Source organism: Phocoena sinus, chromosome X, assembly GCF_008692025.1.
Source record: "Phocoena sinus isolate mPhoSin1 chromosome X, mPhoSin1.pri, whole genome shotgun sequence".
NCBI classification, from domain to species: domain Eukaryota; kingdom Metazoa; phylum Chordata; class Mammalia; order Artiodactyla; family Phocoenidae; genus Phocoena; species Phocoena sinus.
In genome coordinates, this window is record NC_045784.1 from 57,852,300 (window position 1) to 57,870,538 (window position 18,239).

General features: G+C 43.0%; 1 protein-coding gene and 1 pseudogene across 1 annotated transcript in view; one reads left to right on the top strand and one right to left on the bottom strand.

The window, feature by feature from the left end:
• Nucleotides 1–18,239, bottom strand: part of OPHN1 (oligophrenin 1) — a 609,375-nt gene that overhangs the window by 66,259 nt on the left and 524,877 nt on the right. The window lies entirely within an intron of this gene.
• LOC116747910 lies at nucleotides 9,821–10,480 on the top strand (annotated as a pseudogene).

Below are 18,239 nucleotides of genomic sequence, written 5' to 3' on the forward strand. Positions count from 1 at the left end.
ACAAATAAATTTTAAAAATAAAATAAAATAGCTTATTGCCAAACAATAATAAAAGTAAAATTTACTATACTACCCAAAGCAATCTACAGATTCAGTGCAATCCCTATCAAATTACCAATGGAATTTTTCACAGAACTAGAACAATAAATTTTACAATTTGTATGGAAACACAAAAGATCCCAAATATCCAAAGCAATCCTGAGAAAGAAAAACAGAGCTGCACCAATCAGGCTCCCTGACTTTAGACTATACAACAAAGCTACAGTCATCAAAGCAGTGTGGTCCTGGCACAAAAGCAGAAATATAGATCAGTGGAAGAGGATAGAAAGTCCAGAGATAAACCCACTCACCCTATGTCCCCTAATCTATGACAAAGGAGGCAAGAATATTCAATGGAAAAAAGACAGCCTCTTCAATAAATGGTGCTGGGAAAACTGGACAGCTACATGTAAAAGAATGAAATTAGAACACACCCTAACACCATACACAAAAGTAAACTCAAAATGGATTAAAAACCTAAATGTAAGCCTGGATAGTATAAAACCATTAGAGGAAAACAGAGAGAGAACACTCTCTGACAGAAATTGCAGCAGAATCTTTTCTGATCCACTTCCTGTAGCAATAAAAATGAAAACAAAAATAAACAATGGGACCTAATTAAACTTAAATGCTTCTGAACAGCAAACGAAACCATAAACAAAATGAAAATACATCCCAGAGAATGGGGGAAAATATTTACACACTGGGTTTTGAGCAGTGTTTGGGGGGAGGCATGAAGCCCATCAGGGATGGTACCACTCTAGATTTATGGTGTGCATTGTTCTTTAATAACAGCCCTTTAGCATGGCCTTGGTCACCTCCTTCTCCATTCCCTTCATAGACTGTTCTAAACCTTCTCTTACTCTCCTCAAACTTCCAGCTTTACACACATTTTCCTTTATTCTCATTAGATAAGATAAACTTACATTGTATTTGAGAAAATGGAGTGCAGCAGTCATTATCCTCCTCAATTTTCACAGACATTGCTTCCTCATGCCCACAGATTGCAATCTTATATGCATCTATTCTTATTTTCCTTTTTCCCTAAAAGGTCATAAAATAATCTGAAGGCCATCTGCTCAAAGCTCCTCAGGGACCTTCCTCCATCAGTTATTTTCTCTCTCACTTGGATCTTCAATCTCTTCCTCCATATGAGCTCCACTGTCCCTGGTTTATGAACATGCACATGTTTCCCAGCCCTAAAACGATTCTCTCTTGAATCAATGCCTCTAAAGCCATTGCCTCCTATTTTTCTTTCCTTTACAACCAAACTACTTGATGTCCATTTCCTCACCTTCCATTAAATATTTTAAATGATATATTATGAAATATTCCATATAGATAAGAAGATCAAAATATTCTGTGTAACTACCACTCACTTTAAGATCAACAATGTTCACCAATTGTACTCCCTTTCCTCTCACAGATGTATCCACTATCCTAAAGTGTTTTCAGCGATTGAAGGTTAAATGGGTACATCAGAGGGATAGGCATACATTCAAATGTCAAACCAATAAAAAAAGTGTGCCACCCCATCTCTCAACTGAAATGGACAGCTGTTAAGGACTGAAATGTATCCCCTCAAAATTCATATTTTAAAGACTTTACCCTTAATGTGACTGTATTTGGAGAGAGGGGCTCCAAATTACCTTTAAAAGGTAATCAGGGTTCAATGAGGTCACAAAGGTGGAGCCCTAGTCCAATATGACTGGTGTCCTTATAAGATAAGGGAGAGAGAGTAGAGAGGCACACACACAGGGGAAGTCTGCATGAGGACATAGTGAGAAATCAATCAAGGAGAGAGGCCTGAAGAGAAACCAACCTTTCCAGTATTTTGACTTTGGACTTCCAGCATCTAGAACTCTGAAAAACTAGATTTCTGTTGTTTAAGCTATCTAATATATGGCATTTTGTTACTGCAGCCCTAGCAAACTAATACAACAACCAATAAATGTATGAAAAGATACCCAATCTCATTCATAATTTAAAAAAATATTTGAAAAAAGTGAAATATAATTATTCATTTACGAGCTGAATGACATTAAAATATTTGGGAACATGGAACTTATTGACTATGTGAGGAAACATGCCAAATATTGATGGTGCCAGTATACATCAATAAAGCTTTTTTAATGTTTTAGTTTTAGATGATTTAGACTTACAGAAAAATTGCAAAAATAATACAACTTTCTATATAACCTTCATCCAAATTCCCTTAATGTTAACATCTTATATAACCAGAGTGCAATTATCAAAACCAAAAAATTAACATTAGCAAAATAATATTAACTAATCCATAGGTTTTATTTGAATTTTATCAGTTTGCACATTAATGTCCTTCTTTTCTGGTCTAGTATACAATCCAGGATCCCATATGTCATTAAATTGTCATGTTACCTTTGTCTTTTCCAGTGTGCAATAGTTCCTCAACCTCTATCTTTCATGATTATAAGACTTTTGAAGAGTACTGGTGTGGTACACAGACTAATGGTACTCAAGATGTCCATGTGCTAATCCCAAGAACCTGTTATTATCTTACTTTACATGGAAAAAGAGACTTTGCAGATATGATTAAGGTAAGGATTTTGAGATTGGAAGATTATCCTGGATTATCTGAGTATGCTCAACATAATAAAAAGGGTCCTTATAAGAGGGAGGCAGGAGGTTCAGAGAGAAAAGACAATGTGATGACAGAGGCAAAGGCGAGTAAGTGAGTGAGACAGTGAGAGTAATAGTGCGAATAAGAATAAGGGGGGGGGCAGGGCTTCCCTGGTGGTGCAGTGCTTGAGAGTCCACCTGCCGATGCAGGGGACATGGGTTCGTGCCCCAGTCCAGGAAGATCCCACGTGCCGTGGAGCGTCTGGGCCTGTGAGCCGTGGCCGCTGAGCCTGTGCGTCTGGAGCCTGTGCTCCACAATGGGAGAGGCCACAACAGTGAAAGGCCCGCATACCGCAAAAAAAAAAAAAAAAAAGAATAAGGGGGGCAGAGACAAGGGGAAGATGGTGGAAGAGTAAGACACAGAGACAACCTTCCTTCTCACAGATACACCAGAAATACATCTACACATGGAACAATGCCTACAGAACACCCACTGAACGCTGGCAGAAGACCTCATACCTCCCAAAAGGAAAGAAACTCCCCACGTACCTGGGTAGGGCAAAAGAAAAAAGAATAAATGGAGACAAAAGGATAGGGATGGGCCCTGCACCAGTGGGAGGGAGCTGTGGAGGAAAGGTTTCCACACACTAGGAAGCCCCATCGTGGGCGGAGACTGCGGGTGGCGGAGGGGGGAAGCTTCAGAGCCACAGAGGAGAGCAGAGCAACAGGGGTGTGGAGGGCAAAGCAGAGAGATTCCCGCACAGAGGATCTGTGGCGACCGGCACTCACCAGCCTGAGAGGCTTGTGTGCTCACCCACTGGGGTGGGCGGGGCTGGGAGCTGAGGCTCAGGCTTCGGTTGGAGTGCAGGGAGAGGACTGGGGTTGGCAGCGTGAAGAGAGCCTGCAGGGGGTTAGTGCACCACAGCTAGCCTGGAGGGAGTCCAGGAAAATTCTGCACCTGACAAAGAGGCAAGGGACTTTTTCTTCCCTCTTTGTTTCCTGGTGTGTGAGGAGAGGGGATTAAGAGCGCTGCTTAAAGGAGCTCCAGAGACTAGCGTGAGCTGCGGCTAAAAGCGCGGACCACAGAGACGGGCATGAGACACTAAGGCTGCTGCTGCCGCCACCACGAAGCCTGTGTGCAAGCACAGGTCACTATCCACAGCCTCCTTCCGGGGACCCTGTGCAGTCTGCTACTGCCAGGGTCCCGGGATCCAGGGACAACTTCCCCAGGAGAACGCACGGTGCACCTCAGGCTGGTGCAACGTCATGCCAGCCTGTGCCACTGCAGGCTCACCCTGCACTCTGTGCCCCTCCCTCCCCCCTAGCCTGAGGGAGCCAGAGTCCTCGAAGCAGCTGCTCCTTTAACCCCATCCTGTCTGAGTGAAGAATAGACGCCCTATGACGAACTACACACAGAGGCGGGGCCAAATCCAAAGCTGAGCCCCTGGGAGCTGTGAGAACAGAGAAAGGGAAATTTCTCCCAGCAGCCTCAGAAGCAGCGAATAAAAGCTCCACAATGAACTTGATGTACCCTGCATCTGTGGAATACATGAATACAAAGCATCCCAAATTGAGGAGGTGGACTTTGAGAGCAAGATTTATGATTTTTTTCCCATTTTCCTCTTTTTGAGAGTGTGTATGTGTATGCTTCTGTGTGAGATTTTGTCTGTATAGCTTTGCTTCTACCATTTGTCCTAGGGTTCTATCCATCGGTTTTCTTTTAAATTTTTTTTAATAATTACTTTTTTATTTTACTAACTTTATTTTATTTTACTTTATCTTCTACCTTCCTTTCTTTCTTCCTTCCTTCCTTCCTTCCTTTCTTACCTTCCTTCCTTCCTTCCTCCCTCCCTCCCTCTCTGCCTTCCTTCTCTCCTTTACACAATGAATCATCCCAAATTGAGGAGGTGCACTTTGAGACCAAGATTTATGATTTTTTCCCCTTTTCTTTGAGACCAAGATTTATGATTTTTCCCCCTTTTCTTCTTTTTGTGAGTGTGTATGTGTATGCTCCTGTGTGAGATTTGGTCTGTATAGCTTTGCTTCCACCATTTGACCTAGGGTTCTATCCACCTGCTTTTTTAAAAATTTATTTTCTTAATAATTATTTTTTCTTTTAATAACTTTATTATAATGTCTTATTTTATTTTACTTTATCTTCTTTCTTTATTTCCTTCCTGCCCTCCTTCCTTCCTTCCTATCTCCCTCCCTCCCACCCACCCTCCTTTCTTTCTTTCTTTCCTTCTTTCTTTATTTCTTCTTCTACTAATTCTTTCTTACTACCTTTTCTCCCTTTTATTCTGAGCCATGTGGATGAAAGGCTCTTGGTGCTACAGCCAGGAGTCAGTGCTGTGCCTCTGAGGTGGAACAGCCAACTTCAGGAAGATGGTCCAAAAGAGACCTCCCAGCTTCACATAATATCAAATGGTGAAAATCGCCAAAAGATATCCATCTCAACACCAGCACCCAGGTTCATTCAATGACCAGCAAGCTACAGTGCTGGACACCCTATGCCAAACAACTAGCAAGACAGGAACACAACCCCACCCATTAGCACAGAGGCTGCCAAAAATCACAGGTCCACAGACACCCCAAAACACACCACCAGATGTGGACGTGCCCACCAGAAAGACAATATCAAGCCTGATCCACAAGGACACAGGCACTAGTCCCCTCCACCAGGAAGCCTACACAACCCACTGAAGCAAACAGCCACTGGAGACAAACACCAAAAACAACGGGAACTATGAATCTGCAGCCTGCAAAAAGGAGACCCCAAACACAGTAAGATAAGCAAAATGAGAAGACAGAAAATCACACAGCAGATGAAGGAGCAAGATAATAACCCACCAGACCTAACAAATGAAGAGGAACTAGGCAGTCTACCTGAATAAGAATTCAGAATAATGATAGTAAAGATGATCCAAAATTTTGGAAATAGAATAGACAAAATGCAAGAAACATTTAACAAGAAACTAGAAGAACTACAGATGAAACAAACAATGATGAACAACACAATAAGTGAAATTAAAAATACTCTAGATGGGATCAATAGCAGAATAACCGAGGCAGAAGAACGGATAAGTGACCTGGAAGATAAAATACTGGAAACAACTACTGCAGAGCAGAAAAAAGAAAAAAGAATGAAAAGAACTGAGGACAGTCTCAGAGACCTCTGGGACAACATTAAAAACACCAACATTAAAATTATAGGGGTTCCAGAAGCAGAAGTTAAAAAGAAAGGGACTGAGAAAATATTTGAAGAGATTATAGCGGAAAACTGCCCTAATATCAGGATGGAAAGAGTTAATCAAGTCCAGGAAGCACAGAGAGTCCCATACAGGATAAATCAAAGGAGAAATACGCCAAGACACATATTACTCAAACTGTCAAAAATTAAATATAAAGAAAACATATTAAAAGCAGCAAGAGGACTTCCCTGGTGGCACAGTGGTTAAGAATCCGCCTGCCAATGCAGGGGACACAAATTCGAGCCCTGGTCCGGGAAGATCCCACATGCCACGGAGCAACTAAGCCCGTGTGCCACAACTACTGAAGCCCGTGCGCCTAGAGCCTGTGCTCTGCAACAAGAGAAGCCACCACAATGAGAAGCCCGCGCACTGCAATGAAGAGTAGCCCCCGCTCACTGCAATTAGAGAAAGCCAGTGGGCAGCAACAAAGACCCAACGCAACCAAAAAAAAATAAAAATAAAATAAAATAAACAAAACAAAAAAAAAAAGCAGCAAGAGAAAAACAACAAATAACACACAAGGGAATCCCAGTAAGGTTAACAGCTGATCTTTCAGCAGAAACACTGCAAGCCAGAAGGGACAGTCAGGACATATTTAAAGTGATGAAGGAAAAAAACCTGCAACCAAGACTAGTCTACACAGAAAGGATCTCATTCAGATTTGATGGAGAAATTAAAACATTTACAGACAAGCAAAAGCTGAGAGAGTTCAGCACCACCAAACCAGCTTTACAACAAATGCTAAAGGAACTTCTCTTGGCAAGAAACACAAGAGAAGGAAAAGACCTACAATAACGAACCCAAAACAATTAAGAAAATGGGAATAGGAACATACATATTGATAATTACCTTAAATGTAAAGGGACTAAATGCTCCCACCAAAAGACACAGATTGGCTGAATGGATACAAAAACATGACCCATATATATGCTGTCGACAAGAGACCCATTTCAAACCTAGAGACACATACAGACTGAAAGTAAGGGGATGGAAAAAGATATTCCATGCAAAAGGAAACCAAAAGAAAGCTGGAGTAGCAATTCTCATATCAGACAAAATAGACTTTAAAATAAAGACTATTAGAAGATAAAAAAAAAGGACACTACACAATGATCAAGGGATTGATCCAAGAAGAAAATATAACAATTGTAAATATCTATGCACCCAACATAGTAGCACCTCAATACATAAGGCAAATACTAACAGCAATAAAAAGGGAAATTGACGGTAACACATTCATAGTACGGGACTTTAACACCACACTTTCCCCAATGGAAAGATCATCCAAAATGAAAATAAATAGGGAAACACAAGCTTTAAATGATACATTAAACAAGATGGACGTAATTGATATTTATAGGCATTCCATTTTTAAACAACAGAATACACATTTTTCTCAAGTGCTCATGGAACATTCTCCAGGATAGATCAGATCTTGGGTCACAAATCAAGCCTTGGTAAATTTAAGAAAATTGAAATTGTATCAAGTATCTTTTCTGAACACAACGCTATGAGACTAGATATCAATTAAAGGAAAGTATCTGTAAAAAATACAAACACATGGAGGCTAAACAATATACTACTTAATAACCAAGTGATCACTGAAGAAATCAAAGAGGAAATAAAAAAATACCTAGAAACAAATGACAATGGAGACACGATGACTCAAAACCTATGGGATGCAGCAAAAGCAGTTCTAAGAGGGAAGTTTATAGCAATACAATCCTACCTTAAGAAACAGGAAACATCTTGAATAAACAACCTAACCTTTCATCTAAATCAATTAGAGAAAGAAGAACAAAAAAACTCTAAAGTTAGCAGAAGGAAAGAAATCATAATTATCAGATCAGAAATAAATAAAAAAGAAATGAAGGAAACAATAGCACAGATTAATAAAACTAAAAGCTGGTTCTTTGAGAAGATAAACAAAATTGATAAACCATTAGCCAAACTCATCAAGGAAAAAGGGAGAAGACACAAATCAATAGGATTAGAAATGAAAAAGGAGAAGTGACAACTGACACTGCAGAAATACAAAAGATCATGAGAGATTACTACAAGCAACTTTATGCCAATAAAATGGACAACCTGGAAGAAATGGACAAATTCTTAGAAATGCACAACCTGCCAATACTGAATCGGGAAGAAATAGAAAATATGAACAGACCAATCACAGGCACTGCAATTGAAACTGTGATTAAAAATCTTCCAACAAACAAAAGCCCAGGAACAGATGGCTTCACAGGCGAATTCTACCAAACATTTGGAGAAGAGCTAACACCAATCCTTCTCAAATTCTTCCAAAATATAGCAGAGGGAGGAACACTCCCAAACTCATTCTATGAGGGCACCATCACCTTGATACCAAAACCAGGAAAGGATGTCACAAAGAAAGAAAACTACAGACCCATATCACTGATGAACATAGATGCAAAAATCCTCAAGAAAATACTAGCTAACAAAGTCCAACAGCACATTTAAAGGATCAGACAACATGATCAAGTGGGGTTTATTCCAGGAATGTAAGGATTCTTCAATATATGCAAATCAATCAATGTGATACACCATATTACCAAATTGAAGGAGAAAAACCATATGATCATCTCAATAGATGCAGAGAAAGCTTTTGACAAAATTCAACACCCATTTATGATAAAAATCCCTGCAGAAAGTAGGCATAGAGGGAACTTTCCTCAACATAATAAAGGCCATATATGAAAAACCCACAGCCAACATCGTCCTCAATGGTGAAAAACTGAAAGCATTTCCACTAAGATCAGGAACAAGACAAGGTTGCCCACTCTCACCACTCTTATTCAACATAGTTTTGGAAGTTTTAGCTACAGCAATCAGAGAAGAAAAGGAAATAAAAGGAATCCAAATTGGAAAAGAAGAAGTAAAGCTGTCACTGTTTGCAGATGACATGATACTATACATAGAGAATACTAAAGATGCTACCAGAAACCTAATAGAGCTAATCAAAGAATTTGGTAAAGTAGCAGGATACAAAATTAATGCACAGAAATCTCTGGCATTCCTATATACTAATGATGAAAAATTTGAAAATGAAACCAAGAAAACACTCCCATTTACCATTGCAACAAAAAGAATAAAATATTTAGGAATAAACCTACCTAAGGAGACAAAAGTCCCGTATGCAGAAAATTATAAGACACTGATGAAAGAAATTAAAAATGATACAAATAGATGGAGAGATATACCATGTTCCTGGATTGGAAGAATCAACATTGTGAAAATGACTCTACTACCCAAAGCAATCTACAGATTCAATGCAATCCCTATCAAACTACCACTGGCATTTTTCATAGAACTGGAACAAAAAATTTCACAATTTGTATGGAAATGCAAAAGACCCCGAATAGCCAAAGCAATCTTGAGAACGAAAAACGGAGCTGGAGGAATCATGCTCCCTGACCTCAGACTATACTACAAAGCTACAGTAATCAAGACAGTATGGTACTGGCACAAAAACAGAAATGTAGATCAATGGAACAGGATAGAAAACCCAGAGATAAATCCACGCACATATGGTCACCTTATCTTTGATAAAGGAGGCAGGAATATACAGTGGAGAAAGGCCAGCCTCTTCAATAACTGGTGCTGGGAAAACCTGACAGGTACATGTAAAAGTATGAGATTCAATCGCTCCCTAACACCATACACAAAAATAAGCTCAAAATGGATTAAAGACCTAAATGTGGGTGTGGGGTTGAGCCAGTTGTGAGACACAGAGCTGCAGACGGGCAGGCGGTCCAGCGAGCCGGTGACAGAGCGGTGGGCATCGGGTTTGTGAGCTGAGCACTGGCCCTGTGTCAAGTCGGTCTGAGCTGCGCTGCAGCGGCCGCCGCCACCACCCCCCTCCCGCAGCCAGTGACCCGCCACGGGCGCACTCCCACTCTGCGCTGTCTCTGATGGCATCCATCTCTGGGGCCATGGTGAAGCACGAGCAGATCCTGGTCCTCGACCCGCCCACAGACCTCAAATTTAAAGTAATGCTGCAGCCTTTTGACTATTACCCCAATGAAAAGAGTAAACACAAGTTTATGGTACAGACCATCTTCGCTCCATGAAACATTCCAGATATGGAAGCCATGTGGAAAGAGGCAAAACCTGATGAATTGATGGATTCTAAATTGAGATGTGTATTTGAAACTTCCAATGAAAATGATAAATTGAATGACATGGAACCCAGCAAAGTCATTCCCCTGAACGCTGCGAAGCAGGACAGGCCCGTGTCAAAGCCACACAGTGTTTCCCTCAATGAAACTGAGACAAGGAAGTTCATGGAAGAGTGCAAGAGGCTCCAGGGAGAGATGATGAAGCTATTGGAAGAAAACTGACACCTGAGAGATGAAGGCTTAAGGCTCAGAAAGGTGGCATATTTGGATAAACCTGGATACACCTCAGCTGCATCCTTCAGATAATGTCACCAGTCCTCTTCCTTCACTTCTTGTTGTAATTGCAGCCATTTTCATTGGATTCTTTCTAGGGAAATTCATCTTGTAGAGTGAAGCATGCAGAGTGCTATTTCTTCTTTTTTCTCTTGACCAGAAAAAGATTTGTTAACCTACCATCTCATCGGTAGTGTGGCCCACAGTGACCATTCTTTGTGTATACAGCGTCATATAGGCCTCGCCTGCAACAGTTTCATGGTTAGAAACACAGTAAGAGCAGACTGTTGGGCTCCTGAACAGCGTGAACATCACCAGACCATCCCTAACAGGTGTCATTGCACATTCAGGCCTTTATGAAATTCATAAATAAAGAATTGTTCTTTCTTTGTGGTTTTAATAAGAGTTCAAGAATTGTTCAGAGTCTTGTAAATGTTATTTTAATAATCCCCTTAAATTTTATCTGTCGCTGTTACCTCTTGAAACATGATTTATTTAGATTGCTAATCCCACTCACTCAGGAAATACCAAGAGGTATTCTGTGGGGAAATGGTGTCTCTTACAGTGTAAATTTTCTCCTTCACCTTTGCTAATATCATGGCAGAATTTTTCTTATCCCTTGTGAGGCAGTTGACTGAGTTTTTCATCCTTCCAACCCTGTCCCATGGTATTTAACACAAAAAAGTAAAACTGTTAACAGATTCTTGCTCAGAAAAAAAAAACAAACCTAAATGTAAGGCCAGAAACTATCAAACTCTTAGAGGAAAACATAGGCAGAAGACTCTATGACATAAATCACAGCAAGATCCTTTTTGACCCACCTCCTAGAGAAATGGAAATTAAAACAAAAATAAACAAATGGGACCTAAAGAAACTTAAAAGCTTTTGTACAGCAAAGGAAACCATAAACAAGACCAAAAGACAAACCTAAGAATGGCAGAAAATATTTGCATATGAAGCAACTGACAAAGGATTAATCTCCAAAATTTGTAAGCAGCTCATGCAGCTCAGTAACAAAAAAATAAACAACCCAATCCAAAAATGGGCAGAAGACCTAAATAGACATTTCTCCAAAGAAGATATGCACATTGCCAAAAAACACATGAAAGAATGCTCAACATCATTAACCATTAGAGAAATGCAAATCAAAACTACAATGAGATATCATCTCACACCAGTCAGAATGGCCATCATCAAAAATCTAGAAACAATAAATGCTGGAGAGGGTTTGGGGAAAAGGGAACACTCTTGCACTGCTGGTGGGAATGTGAATTGGTACAGCCATTATGGAGAACAGTATGGAGGTTCCTTAAAAAACTACAAATAGAACTACCATATGACCCAGCAATCCCACTACTGGGCATATACCCTGAGAAAACCATAATTCAAAAAGAGTCATGTACCAAAATGTTCATTGCAGCTCTATTTACAATAGCCTGGAGATGAACACAACCTAAGTGCCCATCACCGGATGAATGGATAAAGAAGATGTGGCACATATATACAATGGAATATTACTCAGCCATAAAAAGAAACAAAATTGAGCTATTTGTAATGAGGTGGATAGACCTAGAGTCTGTCATTCAGAGTGAAGTAAGTCAGAAAGAGAAATACAAATACCGTATGGTAACACATATATATGCAATTTAAGAAAAAAAATGTCATGAAGAACCTAGGGGTAAGACAGGAATAAAGACACAGACCTACTAGAGAATGTACTTGATGATATGGGGAGGGGGAAGGGTAAGCTGTGACAAAGTGAGAGAGAGGAATGGACATATATACACTACCAAACGTAAGGTAGATAGCTAGTGGGAAGCAGCCTCATCGCACAGAGATATCACCTCGGTGCTTTGTGACTGCCTGGAGGGGTGGGATAGGGAGGGTGGGAGGGAGGGATAGGGAGGGTGGGAGGGAGGGAGATGCAAGAGGGAAGAGATGTGGGAACATATGTATATGTATAACTGATTCACTTTGTTATAAAGCAGAAACTAACACACCATTGTAAAGTAATTATACTCCAATAAAGATGTAAAAAAAAAGATAAAAAAAAGAATAAGGGAGTACACAGGGGAAGATGGCGGAAGAGTAAGACGCGGAGATCACCTTCCTCCCCACAGATGCACCAGAAATACATCTACACGTGGAACAACTCCTACCTAACACCTACTGAATGCTGGCAGAAGACCTCAGACCTCCCAAAAGGCAAGAAATTCCCCACGTACCTGGGTAGGGCAAAAGAAAAAAAAGAAAAAACAGAGACAAAAGAATAGGGACGGCACCTGCACCAGTGGGAGGGAGCTGTTAAGGAGGAAAGGTTTCCACACACTAGGAAGCCCCTTCACGGGTGGAGACTGCGGGAGGCGGAGGGGGGAGCTTCAGAGCCACGGAGGAGAGCACAGCAACAGGGGTGCAGAGGGCAAAGTGGGAGATTCCCGCACAGGGGATAGGTGTCGACTGGTACTACGCAGCCCGAGAGCCTTGTCTGCTCAACCGCCGGGGAGGGCAGGGCTGCGAGCTGAGGCTCGGGCTTAGGTTGGAGCGCAGGGAGAGGACTGGGGTTGGCGGCTTGAACACAGCCTGAAGGGGTTAGTGCACCATGGCTAGCCGGGAGGGAGTCCGGGGGAAAAGACTGCACCTGCCGAAGAGGCAAGAGACTTTTTCTTCCCTCTTTGTTTCCTGGTGTGCGAGGAGAGGGGTTTAACAGCACTGCTAAAAGGAACTCCAGAGACGGGCGTGAGCTGTGGATAAAAGCGTGATCCCCAGAGACAGGCGTGAGCCGCAGCTAAAAGCGTGGACCCCAGGGATAGGCGCGAGCCGCGGCTAAAAGCACGGACCCCAGAGACGGGCACAAGCCGTGGCTAAAAGCACGGACCCCAGAGACAGGCGGGAGATGCTAAGGCTGCTGCTGCCGCCGCCAAGGGGCCTGTGTGCGAACACAGGTCACTATCCACACCCCTCTTCTGGGGAGCCGGTGCAGCCCGCCACTGCCAGGGTCCCGGGATCCAGGGACAACTTCCCTGGGAGAACGCACGGCGGGCCTCAGGCTGTTGCAATGTCACGCCGGCCTCTGCCACCGCAGGGCCGCCCCGCACGCCATGCCCCTCCCTTACCCCAGCCTGCGTGCGCCAAAGCCCCCGAATCAACGGCTCCTTTAACCCCGTCCTATCTGAGCAAAAAACAGACGTCCTCCAGCGACCTACATGCAAGGCAGGGCCAAATCCAAAGCTGAGCCCCTGAGAGCTGTGAGAACAAAGAAGAGAAAGGGAAATCTCTCCCAGCAGCCTCAGAAACAGCAGATTAAAGCTCCACAATCAACTTGATGTACCATGCATCTGTGGAATATATGAATAGACAATGAATCATCTCAAATTGAGGAGGTGGACTTTGAGAGCAAGATCTAGGATTTTTTCCCCTTTTCCTCTTTTTGTGAATGTGTATGTGTATGCTTCTGTGTGATATCTTGTCTGTATAGCTTTGCTTCCACCATTTCTCCTAGGGTTCTATCCATCCATTTAAAAAAATTTTTTTTCTTAGTAATTAATTTTAATAACTCTATTATACTTTACTTTCTTTCTTCCTTTCTTCCTTCCTTCCTTTCTTTCTTTCTTTTTTTTTCTTTCTTTCCTTCCTTCCTTCCTTCCTTCCTTCCTTCCTTCCTTCCTTCCCTCCTTTAGACAACAAATCATCCCAAATTGAGAAGGTGGACTTTGAGAGCAAGATTTATGATTTTTTCCCCTTTACCTCTTTTTGTGAGGGTACATGTGTAGGCTTCTGTGTAAGATTTTGTCTGTATAGCTTTGCTCCCACCATTTGTCCTAAGACTCTATCCGCCCTTATTTTTTTTCTAAATAATTATTTTTTAATTCAATAACTTTATTATACTTTATTTTATTTCACTGTATCTTCTTTCTTTCTGTCTTTTTTCCTTCCTACCCTAATTCCTTCCTTCCTTCCTTCCTCCCTGCCTCCCTCCCTCCCTCCTTTCTTTCCTTCTTGCCTTCTTTCCTTCTTTTCTTTCTTTCTTCCTTCCTTCCTTCCTTCCTCCCTCCCTTCCTTTCTTTCTTTCTTTCTTTCTTTCTTTTCTTCCTACTTCTACTAATTCTCTCTACTTTTTCTTCCTTTTATTCTGAGCCATGTGGAAGAAAGGCTCTTGGTGCTCCAGGCAGGAGTAAGGGCTCTGCCTCTGAGGTGGGACAGCCAACTTCAGGACACTGGTCAACAAGCGACCTCCCAGCTCCACATAATATAAAATGGCGAAAATCTCCCAGAGAATTCCATCTTAACCAGCACCAAGCTTCACTCAACGACTAGCAAGCTACAGTGCTTGATGACCTACTGCAAGACAATTAGCAAAACAGGAACACAACCCCACCCATTAGCAGAGAGGCTGCCTAAAATCATAATAAGTCCACAGACACCCCAAAACACACCACCAGACGTGGACCTGCCCACTAGAGACACAAGATCCAGCCTCATCCACCACAACACAGGAACTAGTCCCCTCCACCAGGAAGCCTACACAACCCACTGAACCAACTTTAGCCACTGGAGACAGACTTCAAAAACAACGTGGGGGGGACCTTGAAGATGGCGGAAGAGTAAGACGCAGAGATCGCCTTCCTCCCCACGGATACACCAGAAATACATCTACACGTGGAACAACTCCTACAGAACACCTACTGAAGTCTGGCAGAAGACCTCAGACCTCCCAAAAGGCAAGAAACTCCCCACGTACCTGGGTAGGGCAAAAGAAAAAAAAGAAAAAACAGAGACAAAAGAACAAGGACAGCACCTGCACCAGTGGGAGGGAGCTGTGAAGGAGGAAAAGTTTCCACACACTAGGAAGCCCCTCCGCGGGCGGAGACTGAGGGAGGCGGAGGGGGGAGCTTCGAGACCGCGGAGTAGTGCACAGCGACGGGTGCAGAGGGCAAAGCGGGGAGATTCCTGCACAGACGATCGGTGCCGACCGGCACTCACCAACCCAAGAGGCTTGTCTGCTCACCCGCCGGGGCGGGCGGGGCTGCGAGCTGAGGCTCGGGTTTCGGTTTTGGACTGAGCGCAGGGAGAGGACTGGGATTCGCGGCTTGAACATAGGCTGAAGGGGTTAGTGCACCACGACTAGCCAGGAGGGAGTTCGGGGAAAAGCCTGCACCTGCCGAAGAGGCATGAGACTTTTCCTTCCCTCTTTGTCTCCTGGTGCGCGAGGAGAGGGGTTTAAGAGAGCTGCTTAAAGGAGCTCCAGAGACGGGTGCGAGCCGCGGCTAAAAGCGCGAACCCCACAGACGGGCACGAGCCGCAGCTAAAACCGCGGACCCCAGAGACGGGCGCGAGCCGCTGCTAAAAGCGCGAACCCCAGAGATGGGTGGGAGACGCTAGGGCTGCTGCTGCCGCCACCAGGGGGCCTGTGTGCGAGCACAGGTCACTCTGCACACCCCTCTTCCACAGAGCCTGTGCAGCCCACCACTGCCAGGTTCCCGGGATCCAAGGACAACTTCCCCGGGAGTACGCACGGCGGGCCTCAGGCTGGTGCAAGGTCATGCCGGCCTCTGCCGCAACGTCACGCCGCCTCTGCCGCCGCAGGCCCACCCCACACGCAGTGCCCCTCCTTCCCCCATCCCCCAACCCCCGGCCTGAGTGAGCCGGAGCCCCCGAATCAGCGGCTCCTTTAACCCCGTCCCGTCTGAGCAAAAAACAGACGCCCTCCAGCGACCTACACGCAGAGGCAGGGCCAGATCCAAAGCTGAGCTCCTGTGAGCTGTGAGAACAAAGAAGAGAAAGAGAAATCTCTCCCAGCAGCCACAGAAGCAGCGGATTAAAGCTCCACAATCAACTTGATATACCCTGCATCTGTGGAATACCTGAATAGACAAGGAATGATCCCAAATTGAAGAGGTGGAATTTAGGAGCGAGATCTATGATTTTTTTCCCTTTTCCTCTTTTTGTGAATGTGTACGTGTATGCTTCTGTGTGAGATCTTGTCTGTATACTCTTGCTTCCACCATTTGTCCTAGGGCTCTATCCGTCCATGGTTTTTTAAAAAAATTTTTTTTCTTAATAAGTAATTTTAATTGTAATAACTTTATTATACTTTACCTTCGTTCTTTCTTTCTTTCTTTCCTTCCTTCCTTCCCTCCTTTAGACAATGAATCACCCCAAATTGAGAAGGTGGTCTCTGAGAGCAAGACTTATGATTTTTCCCCCTTTACCTCTTTTTGTGAACGTGTATGTGTATGCTTCTGTGTAAGATTTTCTCTGTATAGCTTTGCTTCCAACATTTGTCCTATGGTTCTATCCGTCCCTTTTTTTTTTTTTTCTAAATATTTTTTAATTCAATAACTATATTATACTTTATTTTATTTTTACTGTATCATCTTTCTTTCTGTCTTTTTTCCTTCTTTCCCTCCTTCCTTCCTTCCTCCCTCCCTCCCTCCCTCCCTCCTTTCTTTCCGTCTTTGCTTCTTTCTTCCTTCCTTCCTTTCCTCCTTTCCTTCTTTCTTTACTCATACTTCTACTAATTCTCCCTACTTTTTCTCCCTTTTATTCTGAGCTGTGTGGATGAAAGGCTCTTGGTGCTCCAGCCAGGAGTCAGGGCTCTGCCTCTGAGGTAGGAGAGCCAACTTCAGGACACTGGTCAACAAGAGACCTCCCAGCTCCACATAATATTAAACGGTGGAAATATCCCAGAGACCTGCATCTTAACACCAGCACCCAGCTTCACTCAACGACCAGCAAGCCACAGTGCTGGACAACCTATGCCAAACAACTAGCAAAACAGGAACACAACCCCACCCATTAGCAGAGAGGCTGCCTAAAATCATAATAAGGCCACAGACACCCCAAAACACACCACCAGACGTGAACCTGCCCACTAGAGAGACAAGATCCAGCCTCATCCAGCACAACACAGGCACTAGTCCCCTCCACCAGGAAGCCTACACAACCCACTGAAACAACCTTAGCCACTGGAGACAGACATCAAAAACAACGGGAACTACGAAAGTGCAGCCTGCAAAAAGGAGACCCCAAACACAGTAAGATAAGCAAAATGAGAAGACAGAAAAACACACAGCAGATGAAGGAGCAAGATAAAAACCCACCAGACCTAACAAATGAAGAGGAAATAGGCAATCTACCTGAAAAAGAATTCAGAATAATGATAGTAAGGATGATCCGAAATCTTGGAAGTAGAATGGACAAAATGCAAGAAACAGTTAACAAGGACCTACAAGAACTAAAGATGAAACAAGCAACGATGAACAATGCAATAAATGAAATTAAAATCATTCTAGATAGGATCAATAGCAGAATAACTGAGGCAGAAGAACGGATAAGTGACCTGGAAGATAAAGTAGTGGAAATAACTACTGCAGAGCAGAATAAAGAAAAAAGAATGAAAAGAACTGAGGACAGTCTCAGAGACCTCTAGGACAACATGAAACGCACCAACATTCGAATTATAGGGGTTCCAGAAGAAGAAGAAAGAAAGAAAGGGACTGAGAAAATATTTGAAGAGATTATAGTTGAAAACTTCCCTAATATGGGAAAGGAAATAGTTAATCAAGTCCAGGAAGCACAGAGGGTCCCATACAGGATAAATACAAGGAGAAACACGCCAAGACACATATTAATCAAACTGTCAAAAATTAAATACAAAGAAAGCATATTAAAAGCAGCAAGGGAAAAACAACAAATAACACACAAGGGAATCCCCATAAGGTTAACAGCTGATCTCTCAGCAGAAACCCTACAAGCCAGAAGGGAGTGGCAGGACATACTGAAAGTGATGAAGGAGAATAGCCTGCAACCAAGACTACTCTACCCAGCAAGGATCTCATTCACATTTGATGGAGAAATTAAAACCTTTACAGACAAGCAAGTGCTGAGAGAGTTCAGCACCACCAAACCTGCTTTACAACAAATGCTAAAGGAACTTCTC